Source organism: Pleurodeles waltl, chromosome 6, assembly GCF_031143425.1.
Source record: "Pleurodeles waltl isolate 20211129_DDA chromosome 6, aPleWal1.hap1.20221129, whole genome shotgun sequence".
Classification (NCBI taxonomy): domain Eukaryota; kingdom Metazoa; phylum Chordata; class Amphibia; order Caudata; family Salamandridae; genus Pleurodeles; species Pleurodeles waltl.
The window spans coordinates 1378510054-1378523457 of NC_090445.1; positions in this window are offsets into that span (position 1 = coordinate 1378510054).

A 13404-nucleotide genomic window follows, 5' to 3' on the forward strand; every position below is an offset into this window, starting at 1 on the left:
ACCCAGAGAGCAGGTGCATGCGGGGGCAAGCACAGACAGAGTGCTCTCTTGCCAGCCCCTCAATTTAGTTCAGCCCCAAATTCAACCTTTTACTGGTGACATTGGATGCAAAGTCAATACGGCCAACTTTTTGCCAGTCAACTACGTCAACTCCTTTTGGATGTTGACTTCCTTCATCAAATTATGCAGCAAACAACTTTGCGTGCAGAACAACTTCTGGGGGAGCATGGAGGCACTCTAGGGCCCCTTTCCAGGGTATGCAAGTTAACTTCCACTTTGCTGATAGAGTAAAGGTCAAAATGGGGTTAGTGTAAAAACCCACCTTGCAGTTCTACTGGATGATTCACACGGTTTGGGTAACTCCAATCTTCGCACAGGGCCGCGACAGGGAAGGATCCAAATCGTATTGTGGATACAACAAAATTATCTATCACAAAACAACCTGGTTTTGTAAGGCACCTGCTTTTGGGTCCTGGGCTCGGCGACCTTATAGGGAAACCTACCAAACCAAGACATTTCTGAAAACAAGACAACTGGGGGAGTCCTTGGAGGTGTAGCTTGTGTAGATTCCCCAAAGTTTTCTTACCCAGAATACCCCCCTGCAAAGGTGAAACACTGATTAAAAACTCTATTTTTCATGGCATTTCCGTTGCACAAACTACAGAAATATGCAGGAATCAACAAAATTCCTACCACCCAGCATTTCCCCACTTGTCCTGATAAAAACACTACCCCACTTGCATGCCTGTGCCTAGTGCCTACATCAGGAATGGATCACCCCAGGGTCAACAGTAGCCCTCATGTAAGGACTACCATTGATCGTTGTGCGATCCATTCCTGTCACTGACATTACGCCCAGGCACACCAGTGGGGTAGTCTTTTTATCAGGACAAATTGGGAGACTTGGAGGAATGCTGTGTGGATGGAAGTTTGTGGCTCCCCTCAGATTCCAGAACTTTGCATCGCTGAAATGTGAGGAAAATGTGTTTTTTTTTACATATATTGCGGTTTGCAAAGGGTTCTGGGAGACAAAACCTGTGAGAGCCCCACAAGTCACCCCATTCTGGATTACCCTTGGTATCTAGTTTTAAAAAATGTATAAGTTTGCTAGGCTTCCCTATGTGCCGGCTGAGCTATAGCCCAAAATCCACAGCTAAGCACTTTGCAAAAAATGTGTCTGTTTTCAAGGGAAGCATGTGATGTGTCCACGTAGTGTTTTGCCTTGTTTGGTGTTGCAGGCACTAGGCCTACCCACACAAGTGAGGTACCATTTTTATCTGGAGACTTGGGGGAACACAGAATAGTAGAAGTGTTATTGCCAATTGTCTTTCTCAACATTTGTGCCTTCCAAATGTAAGACAGTGTGTAGGAAAGAAGTAATTTTGAGAGCATATGCTAGTATGGGTACCCCGGAATTCAGAGATGTGCAAATAACCACTGCTTCTTAACTCCATATCTTGTCCCCATTTCGGAAATACATAGGTTTCCTTGATACCTTTTTTCATTCTTTATAGTTCACCAAATGTATTGCTGTATACCTGGGATACAATGAAAACCGATTGCAAGGTGCAGCCCATTTATTGGCTCTGGGTACCTTGGGTTCTTGACGAACCTACAAGCCCTATACATCCCCGCAACCAGAAGGGTCCATCAGACATAACAGTATATTGCTTTCAAAAATCTGCCATAGTTAAAGAAAGTTACAACCGCAGACAGAAATGGCTGTTTTTTCCAACTCAATTTCAATATTTTTTTATTTCAACTGTTACTTTATATAGGAAAATCTTGAAGGATCTACACAAATTAACCCTTGTTTAATTCAAAATGTCGTCTACTTTTCAGAAATGTTTAGCTGTCTGGGATCCATCACTGGTTTAAAATCCATTTCTCTCACTAACTGGAAGGAGGCCGAAAAAAAACCAAAAAATAGTAAAAATGGGGTTTGTCCTAGTAAAATGTCAAACCTGAGTTGAAAATGTTTTTGTCCCAGATTTAAGAGGGCCTAGCGCCCTCTAACAACACATTAGTGTCATTTTTTTTACGCAAAGGTGTGGTTAGACATATTTACAAAGTGGCGCAATGCATGTATTGCACCACTTTGTAACCCCTTGCGCCATATTATGCCTACTCCAGGCATAATGTATGCAGGGGGTCTTTGACCCATTAGGGCGGCCGCAAAAATGGTGCAAAGAAATCTAAGAGATTTCGTTGCATCATTTTTTTCCGGCATTTTTAACGCCTGCTCATAGCAGGCATTAAAAGTGGGCACATCATACGTTACAATGGGTCCCAATGTACCGTTGAGGGTGAGCGCCAAAATGTTGGCGCTCACCCTGAAGAGTACATCAATAGTGTCAAAAAATTTGATGGTAGTGCCCTCTACCCTGCCCCATGGTGTGCCGTATTTTAAGTATGGCGCACACATGGTGGCGGTGGGTGGGGGCAACGAAAAGTGGCGCAGCACTGTGTGCAGGGCCACTTTTCTTAAATATGCCCCTTGGTTTTCTAATTCAAGTCTGCCTGTTCCTGAAAGCTGGGAAGATGGTGATTTTAGCACCACAAACACTTCGTTGATCCAATTTGCAGGGGAAAAAACAGATGCTTTCTTCTACAGCGCTTTCTTCTCATTTTTTTAAAAAAAACACATTTTTGCTGTATCTTGGCTCATTTTTCCGCTTCCTCCAGGGGAATCCACAAACTCTGGGTACCTTTAGAATCCCCAGGATATTGGTAAAAAAGGACGCAAATTTGGCGCAAAAGGTTATGGGGGCCTAAGCGCAATCTATACCAAATAGACAAAAAGGGCTCAGCACTTGGGGGAGAGTGAGGTGGGAAGGCCAGCAGCTAAGGGGTAAAGGACCTCTGATGTTGCTGGTCTCTTTTCCTGTTTGTACAATGACTGCTTCGTACTTGTACCTTTCCTACATGTAAGTCCCTTAGTGCCTTGAGTTTGTGCTTCTCCAGATCGCTTTTTAAAATATACTGCCTACTAGTATGAATGCCATTTGATTCCTACGCCTTGTAATCCTCCCAATATGATTCATTGTCTCTCTACAATAAGATGTAAGGTGCTGTGACACCCTAGAGTGGTATGAGTAGTGCTATAAAACAAATGAAGTGCATGTGAGGGAGGGACTATGAAGAGATGAGGGATTCTGTTGAAGGATGGTAGTGAGGGAATGTGTGAAGAAGGAGGCTGTTGGAGGGGCCAAAAAAGATTGTCGCACCAGGAACCACCAGCACTAAAGCCAGCCCTGTTTGCAACTGCCCACCACACAATGCATATGCCACTGGAAGAGGCTGGGAAAAGAATACATTTGACACATACAATATAAGTATGATGAATCACATGATGAGAAGAAAGTGGAACTGCTGATTTTAGACACTGTTAAAGTTAAAAAAAAGGTTTGGTGAAGAAAGGAGAAAGTAGATTTACCACTCCCTTGACTGAAAAGAAAATAATATGTTATGCTGCGTATTGAGAGATAGGATGGTGATAGAACAATGTGGTAAATGACAACTGATGCGCCAATTGAATGATGGCATTGTACTCTCAAACCACAGCGTGCAAGGATTTTTAATCGCAGTCCCCTGTACAGTAACTATTAAGATGTGGATATCTACTTGTTCAGCACGACATGTGTATCAAATAAAGTACCAGTGTACATACCTCAGTTGTAATAGTAACAGTGTTCAACTGTACTTGCCACGCAATGTAATTCAATGTTATGTTATGGAAATTTATAGAGCGCATAGCTACCCTAAGGCCTCCCAGTGCTATACAGAAATCTCCAACAACTAAGCATAGGGAGACAGATATTAGTAGAGCCATGTTTTTAATAGCCGATGAAAAGATAGTTTGTTGCTAGTTTGCCAAAAAGAAATAGGGAGAGAGTTCCAAAATTTGGCACCAAGATAGGCCATTGATCTTCCGCCCCATTTAGCTTTTTTTTATTGCTGCTAATGCTGCTGATGATGAGCTAAGAAGTCTGATTGGCTTATAAAAAGTAGCTAGAGTATGCAGGAATGGAGGGCCCTTGGCATAAAGAGCTCCATGAATATAACGGAGTGCCTTGAACTTAAATCGTTGTTCCAATGGGAGCCAGTGTAAAGTTAAAAGGGCAGGTTTAGCCAAATGATGTCTGGGATCGTTGAAGAGAAGGCGAGCAGCCCTGTTCTGACCCACCTGCAATTTCTTTTTGACATAGTTTGGGGATCCTAAAAATAGGGTGTTCCCATAGTCCAGGCGTGAAATTATTAATGCCAGTACAAGGAGACTCTTTGCAATGAAAGGGGTTACTTTAAAGACTTTCCTAAGGAGTCTAAATATCCCAAAACAGGTGGAGGATATTTTCTTTGCCTGATGGTCCTTGGTAATCCATGGATCTAGCTATACACCCAGGCTCTTAATGTGACTCTTGGGTAATGGCAGATCTCCTAACGAGTGCAAAGTGGGTGTCACTTGGTATGGATGTGAGTGATGACCCATGATCATGACCTCTGTTTTGTCTCCGTTCAGCTTGAGTTTACACTCCGCCATCCAATTAGAGACTACCTGTAGGCAGGAAACAAGCCGAGAATCAAAAGAGTCATGCAAGATGGGGAAAGAAACTACCAGCTGAGTGTCATCTACGCAAGATATCAGCAATAAGCCATATGGCTCCACTATCCTTGCCAATTGTAGCATATAAATGTTAAATAGCGTAGTGCTTAAGGATGATCCCTGTGGTACTCCCCAGTGGCTCTTAAAACTACTTGAGTAGAAAGAGCAGTTGAGTACCTGGAATGATCTTGCATTTAAGAACTCAGTGAACTATTTTAGGACATGCCCTGTAACTCCAATTTCCCTCATTCTGCGGAGTAGAATACTATGATTTACGGTGTCAAAGGCCGCACTGAGGTCAAGGAGCACGACTGCCGAGACCTTTCCCTGGTCTAATCACTTCCTGATTTCTTCCGTAACTCCTATCAAGGCTGATTCTGTGCTATGAAAGGGTCTGAACCCATTTGGGAAGGATGAAGAATGTGAATATCTTCCAGAAAAGTAGAAAAAGTGTTGACATGTCGTTCAAGAATCTTAACCAAGGTTGGCAACATTGAGATAGGTCTATAGTTGTTTAGTACTGAGGGATCCAGGTTGGGTTTCTTGAGCAACGGCTTTATGATTGCATGCTTCCACTGTGGAGGGAGGGAGCTGCTGACCAATGACAGATTCAACAGATCGGTCAAAATGGGGACTATTGTTGACGCTCCTTGGACTAAGATTGATGAAGGTGCAGGATCTAAAGGGGATCCAGATTTAAGTGTACTCAATCATGTTAATGTTGTTTGAGGAATCCTTGCTAGGCTAACTGTGTCCCCAGTACATTGCCCGCTAACCTCCTGGGGGCTATGTGACTGCGTCGGGAAGGCTGAGTAAATGTCTGAGTTTTTTTGGGAAAAAGGAGCCTAGCTCATTACTGTGTTTGAAGGAAGCTTCTACGTCTTCGGTTTGAATATGAGGGCATACAATTGCTTTTAGTATACGGAAGATTTCTTTAGGGGAATTGGCTGTCATTTTTTTATCTTAGCCGCATGATAGTCACTTTGAGCTGCTTTAATTTCCACATGAAACTGTTTGATGGCTGCCCTTTATTCTTCTTTGAGTAGGATGTCATAGGATTTCCTCCATTCCCTTTCTAGGCGTCTACGGTCTCTTTTTAAGGATTGAAGATGAGTTTAGAAGCAGGGGACTAATTCAATGAATAAAGTATGGACTAAATTCTTCGGTTTTATGCGTATGTCGCAGGTTTGATCTCAACTTCAATTTGTAAAGTCTAGAGCAACAAGACACCTTTTAAGTTCAAGTTTTCATTGAAATCCTCAAGCCCCATCAGGACACAGTACGTCCACCCCCGTGAGAGACTCTTCCGGAACAACTGCCTAAGGAGTCTATCCACATAATAAAAGCCTAGAATTGAATGCGGAAGACGCTGACCAATCTCATGAAAGGCATGCAATCACTGCACCCTTCCATTCAACACACTTTGGGGGCCATTCCAAGTTTGGCGGGCGGCGGTTGCCGCCCACCAAACTTACGCCGCCAATTGGCCGCTCCGCGGTCAAAAGATCGCGGGGGCCATTTAGCCTTTTCCGCTGGGCCGGCGGGTGCCCGCCAAGGGAGCGCCCGCCGGCCCAGCGGGAAAGGGCCTGCAACACAGAAGCCAGCTCCGAATGGAGCGGGCGGTGTTCCAGGTGTGCGACGGGTGCAGTAGTACCCGTCGCGCTTTTCATTGTCTGCTAGGCAGACAGTGAAAAGCTTAATGGGGCCCTGTTAGGGGGCCCCTGCACTGCCCATGCCAGTGGCATGGGCAGTGCAGGGGCCCCCAGGGGCCCCAGGACACCCGTTCCCGCCATCCTGTTTCTGGCGGTGAAAACCGCCAGAAACAGGCTGGCGAGAAGGGGGTCGGAATCCCCATGGCGGTGCTGCTTGCAGCGCCGCCATGGAGGATTCTCCCAGCCGGGGCTAATCCGGCGGGAAAACGCCGGACCCGGTTTTCCGACCGCGGCTGGAATGGGCACTGAAGCACCGCCAGCCTGTTGGCGGTGCTTCCGTTGCCCGCGGCCCTGGCGGTCTTTGACCGCCAGGGTCGGAATGAGGGCCTTTATGTCCTAATGCCCAGATTGCAGGCTTGCTTGTTCCAAAAAGGTATGGAATGATGTATAGCGCAATTCCTGACAGCAGACTTTTCAGTGCTAAGACTCAGTTGGACAGCAAATTATATAGACTATCATGTTGAACATTTTTATATTACTATTACACTATTTGTAACTTGATTTAGGGCACGATTTAAAGTTTAATGATGAAGTACTCCTTCACAGCGGTGACGGATATCCCATTCACAAGATATATATCCCATTATATCATATGGGATTTATATTTTGGCGAGCAGGATGTCTGTCACCGTTGTAACGAAGTAACTCCTCTGCCAAAATCTAAATCATGCCTTTAGCCAACACAATTTTTGCTACATTTGCTACTTTACTTTTTCAAGTGTTCTTCACTAGCTCAGCTTCTAATAAAGCCATAATAATCACTAATACATATATATTGTGTGTGCTCACTTTGGGAAAAGATAGGTGAAGGCAAGGCAGTAAATTAAGTGTTGGCTCTAGCAGATAACATCCTTTCCTAATGTGGATTTCCTCTACGTAAGTTTGGGAGAGAGTAGTGGACACCACCTGACTGTTTCCACACTCTGAGTGGTAAGTTGATTGGTTGGTATACCTGCATTGTCTCAGAGTCTACAGGAACTCTAGTGGGTATAGCCACAAGTGGCATGGCATGCAACACACTGAAAAAGCTCTTCAACTTGAGTCGAGAGCCCATGATGACTCCCCAAAATTTACTTCTCAATAGGCCCAAGAACAAAGCATTGACCACCTCTACATTGCTTATGGGGGTCACCCAGAAAAAGTCAAGAAAGGGGGCACCTGTGGGAGAAATTATGGTTCACCGGCACTAATGATGTAGAGCCATGGAATAATTCGACCCTTCAGCACCAATTATCTTGACTTTGACGTAGTCAAACCTTGGCACCACCTCAGTCCTGATTTCCACAATTTTGTGATAAGTGACCACATTCACATCCTCATTGATGTTTACTTAAGATACCTATTCCTAGAGTCATTTTGCTCAACGTTGTTTGATGTTGTTACCCAGGTCTTCATGGCATGCCTGCATTGTTGCAGACATACAACAGCCCATTGTCTCAAAAGCCACGCCTTCACCTAGGTCGACATAGAACTGATCTTCCATCATCACAAGATAATCTCTCTAGGCCTTGCTCACAGTGAGATGCTTAAAGTTCATGCACAAGAGGAACAATAATCCATCTAACAAGCCATCAATCACCTAGTTCCCGCGTCCTCCCATTCCAACACAAAGGTCTTGCTCGCCATTTTTCTCCCTAGCCTGTGGATACATTATAAAGAAAACATACCGAATTAATGCCTACACACACTGCTATGTTGCCAGGAGATCACACCCTTCTGTACAACCACAAAGCCCTTGAAAGCCTCAGAAAGCTTTCCAAGTCCTACCACAGGGAGACAGATTGGTCAATGGAACCATAGTCATGGCACTGTGCAGCCATCACATTGCCACCTGGAACCATTTTTTTTTCAAACCACATGCTGGCCCACAGAATGTTTCTTGCAGGAGCTGTATCACTTTGCTTATCTATATGATGGATAGGGATGTGGTGTCATCACGGACCATATGGGTGCACATCCAGCAAATAACAAAAACACCAAGGGACACACAACCAAGCTACTTATTCCATTTTGCGTTATCCACGGAGTAAGTTATGTCATCCGTAACACACAGATTGTGAGATAATTTGTGCAATGGCATTTCTATCTCCATGCTCCTTCCTCATGTCAGCTACCTTATCTTCTTTTCCTCTCACATGCTGTTTTCTTTCTACCTTCCTTGCACTTTGAGGTGCCATTTGAGCTACATGGTACACTTAACAATCATTAATCAGATTCCCTGTCATGATTTTTAAGCGGTCAGCACGCTCTTCACTTGTATACTGAAAAGGGGTTTTAAGCTTCAGAGGCAAGACCGCATTATCATTGGCACTATAGAAAACTGTGAAAATAAATAAATAAAACTAACCACCGTCGAAAAGGCCATGTTGCCAGGGGTGAGAAAGGCCGCACCTCCTACCGGGGAGACGAAAGCGTGTAGGCTTTTAATGCCTAGGCACTTGAAGGCCCAGCGGTGCGTTCCATGAGAAAGGCGCGGGACATGTGCCCTTTTAATAGCAGGGATGTTTGGGATCGATGCTTGAAAGCTCAGTCCTCTGACTGACGGGCCCCTGATGCGAAGGGACAGAGGAGAGAGACCTGCAGCGGGGGACAAACAAACCCTGACAAGATGCATTCTCGCAATTTCTGTCCGCTGAGCATTGCTGAAAGGGCACAGGAGCTCCACCGCTGATTGCATTCACGGCGCACAGCACCTGGAGTCAGCTTATTTCCCTACCTGTCACTGCGGGTTTGTCACATAGCGATATTTCTCCAAGTTATTTTGCAAGACATCCCCTCGTTGGAGTCATATAAATAGATGTACCTCCGCCCTCCCGCCTCCAGGGCATGGGAAGCCGGAGCGAGCCTGCTAATCAGTTAGCAGGGCCTCGCGGGTCACTGCAATCACATGACACGCTGCGCTGGACAGCGGCCCGCCATTTCTGAGCCAGCCACCGCTCCCCCGGTGCTGGGGTCTGGCACGTGGTGCGGAGGAGAATTACTGAGGGAAATCAAATTCTGTGCAGTCCGTTGCCTCTAAACAGCCATGTCCCTAGTGCCGGAGAGCAGAGTCGGTGACTTGTTAGGCTAATCCACTAATAGGCTATGAGAGACGGACTACGGCAGAATATAGGCCCGGGGAAAATAATCAAAGGGCCGCTCTCCGTTAACCAAACGGATAGTTAAAAGCGGCCCATATTGGCAATTCTTTCAGTTTTGAACTTTTAAAGATAACCAGAGAAGGTGTTTTGAAGGTATGGTGAACTGCAAGCATTTGAGTTTGCTGCATGCATTGGGGTAACTATTAGGGAATTCAACAGTAGAATAAACAAGCATTTTCAATGCAAAGGGTATCGCATTAGCTCGAGTTAGAGCTATTAGCGTTGTAAAGAAAATAACGCAGCACAATCGAGCTATATAGAATGCAGCGTGATCGCGCTGCTTGGAAAATAACAGATAAAGTAGTCTGGACACCATGGTGAAAACATTGAGCCTCGTATTTTATTTGTGGGTCTACCAGTACTGTGTAGGTGGGCTAAACACCAGAAAAGGCATGACGCATGCATGCCTTTCACAAATGAAAGCAAGCGGATTTTAAAAGGCAAGCCCGTGAACCAATGTAAGTGACTGACGTGGCATGGGTGTGGTTTGAAGCCCAAAGAGAGATTACAGAATGGATGGAGCACTTTGCACTCGCCCATAAAAAGTCACACAAGACCTCAAAATGGGCGGACAAACAGCCAGAACAATCCCACACTCTGACCTTTGAGACCAGCCCTTACGGCACTGCCAGCTTGCCCCATAGGACAGTCCAACCCTGGAGGCCGCCATATGTCCAGCATTCCATTTGTGAGCAGATGGGAAGGTCAGTTAAGCAAATTGGGGAGAGTTTAATTCTCCCTTTAACTTGCACTGCCATTTTAAGCAGTAAAATGCTCAATAAAGAGCTTTCAAGTGGTTTAAATGAACTGGAACTGTCAGATACAGAGTGCCTACACTTCTTTAATCTCATCTTAAAGGGATACTACCTGCATCTCTCAGCAGAAGTCCCTTACTTTTAATGGAAGAGTACCAACTCTTCTCAGTAGCAAACAGGTACTCGTGGATAGGGAGCACCCACACTTCTATAATTCCACTTCAAGCACTGGTCCTTTCATGTCTAAAAAGTCAGAAGTGTTGGTTTATTTATGCTCATCCAGAATCAGTCCCTTGCCCAATGCACTTGACACATCATGTGTAGCTCAGCATACTCCATTGTGGAAGCTGGGCTGTAACACACAACCTCTTACTGATTCTGTGCCCTAGACTCCCTATCTGATCTTGGATAGAGATGTCAATACCAAGATCTAGGTGTTGGAATATTGGCATGGACCTGTGAGGTACAGAGGTTGCATTCATTCTCCTACTGTGAAGTGGAAGGATGACCTGGAACTGTGTGGAATTACTGTGAGCATGCATTTCCCTTGCTAAGGTTGACAGAGTACATAATAAATTAAGCTTTCTGGCCACAGTGTCGTGGCAAGTTATTGTGCTTACTTCAGTGGTGCTTGAGTATGCCCTTGCAGTATCGAAATAGACCCAACTGTGTAACTCTGATATACATCAAAGCTTACTAATCACATAAATTAATAAATAAGTAAATTAATTACTATAATATCTAATATTACAAGCCGTTGTTCCCTTCAAACAATGTACCCTGCTTCCCATTACCTTACAGGTAACGGGTATAAACAGCATTTGTCAATCTTCAGTTATTGGATACAAACTGATACTGGACAGACGAACAGAGTTCCCTGAAAGGGAACAAAAAACTGTCAATTTAAGGTGAGCTTTTATCACATGGGAGTACGTGCTTCCAGCCTTTGTACTAAAACGTCATATTGTATTCCTCGAAAAATGCCCATTCAGCAAATAGGGTTTCGACCTTTCTTTGAGAACAATACTGACCACATGTGCATGTTTCTGGGTTTTGGAAAGGCATTTTGGAGAAAATCCACAGTATTATGTTTTTTTATCAAAGCACTGCTGCTGTAAAAAATGTTAAGGAACAATGTAGACCAATGTTCCCCAAACGGTTCACAGACACAATAGCGAAATCAACAATATTATGTAACACATATATCTTGTTAAAAGTATCTTTTACAAAAATATTGTGTCCCTATTTCTTATAATGGCAAGCATAAAAATAGGGAAAAAATATAGTTTCACACTAATATCGTTAACAAAAACAATAATATTTATATAGTTTAAAGTACTAAATCTTAGATATCTTAATATATACCATTAATATAATGTTATTTAAATAAATCTTACTAATAGTTAATACTATACATATAAATATACACTCACATAAATACACACACATATATATGTCTATGTTTATATGTGTGTGTGTGTGTGTGTGCATATATATATAAAGTAACACAATTATAAAAATATATATTTTCAATCTATAAATTGTGTTGTTTAATTCTTTAAATGTTTATATATATATATATATATATATATATATAAAATCTCTCTCTCTCTCTCTCTATATATATATATATATATATATATATATATATATATATATATAAATAAATATAGAATATCTCTCTCTCTCTCTCTCTCTCTCTCTCTATATATATATATATATATATATATATATATATACACATATATATACATATATCTCAGCCACAGTTTATGCAACAGTGGAGTGGGTTAGATTTACTATTCCTACTCCAGACAGGCAAAGCCTAGGAAAAGTGTTGGATTTCAGAGGGCAATATTTACTATTCCAACTCAAGTTTGTACAACAGTAGGGAAAGCAATGGACTTCAGAGGGGTAAGATTTACTATTCCCACTCCACTCTGTGTAACAGTAAGAAAAGTGTTGGACTTCAGAGGGGTAAAATGTACTTTTCCCACTCCAGTCTATGTGACAGTAGGGGAAGCATTAGCAGAGCACAGCAGCAGGTAAAGGGTTGGACTTGACAGTGGTTAACTTTACTATTCCCACTCCAAACAACACAATATTAGGAAAGGTAAGATTTACCATTCCCACTCTAGTCTGTGCAACAGTAGAGAAAGTGGTGTAATTCAGAGAGGTAAGATTTACCATTCCCACACCAGTCTGTGCAATGGTAGGGAAAGTGTTGGATATTGGAGGGGTTAAATTTACTGTTCTGTGCAACAGTAGGAAAGGCGTTGGAATTCAGGGGGGAAGATTTACTATTCCCACTCCAGTCTGTGCAACAGTATGGAAGGCACTGGACTTAAGATGGAAATATTTACCATTCCCACATCAGTCTGTGCAACAGTAGGGAAAGTGCTGGAATTCGGTGGGGTTAAATTTACTGTTTCTACTCCAGTCTGTGAAACAGTAAGGAAAGCATTACACTTCAGAGGGGTTGAACTTACTATTCCTAGTCCAGTCTAACCAACAGTAGGTATACTACTTCACTGCAAACACATTTCATATCTTCAAACCATGTACCCTGCTTTCCATTCCCTTAAAGGTTAAGTTCATAAACAGAGTTTGTCAATATTCAGTGACTGCATACAAACTGAAAAGACAAACAGATGTTCCCGAAAGGGAACACAATACTGTCAATTTTTAAGGTGAGGCTATATTGCATGGCAGTACCGGCTTCCAGGCTTCAGACTAGAATGCAATATTGCATCCCATGAGAAATACACATGCCCATGAATAGCCTTATTAATTTAGAAGACAATATGAAACTCTTAAAATAAACATTATTAATTTCAATAATATATATATTGAATATAATAAAAAAAAAACCAATTTACAAAATTCATAAACAATAGACTAATTAATTTTCAATTTAAAAATAATGGTCATTTAATTATTACTTACTTAACTTGTCGTCCCTATATCCCTACAAAGCTAGCAACAAACACTCACAAACAATATAACTAAAACGAAATAGGTATACCACAATTTAAATAACTGATAATCAATTACACAATTAGTTTTTAATTAATACTTAATTAATTCCTTGTTATGCAATTAACTTTTCTCCCTATAACACTACAAACCCAGTAGCCCACACCTAAAATATAACTACAATATATAATATTACAGAATCTAAATAATTATCAATC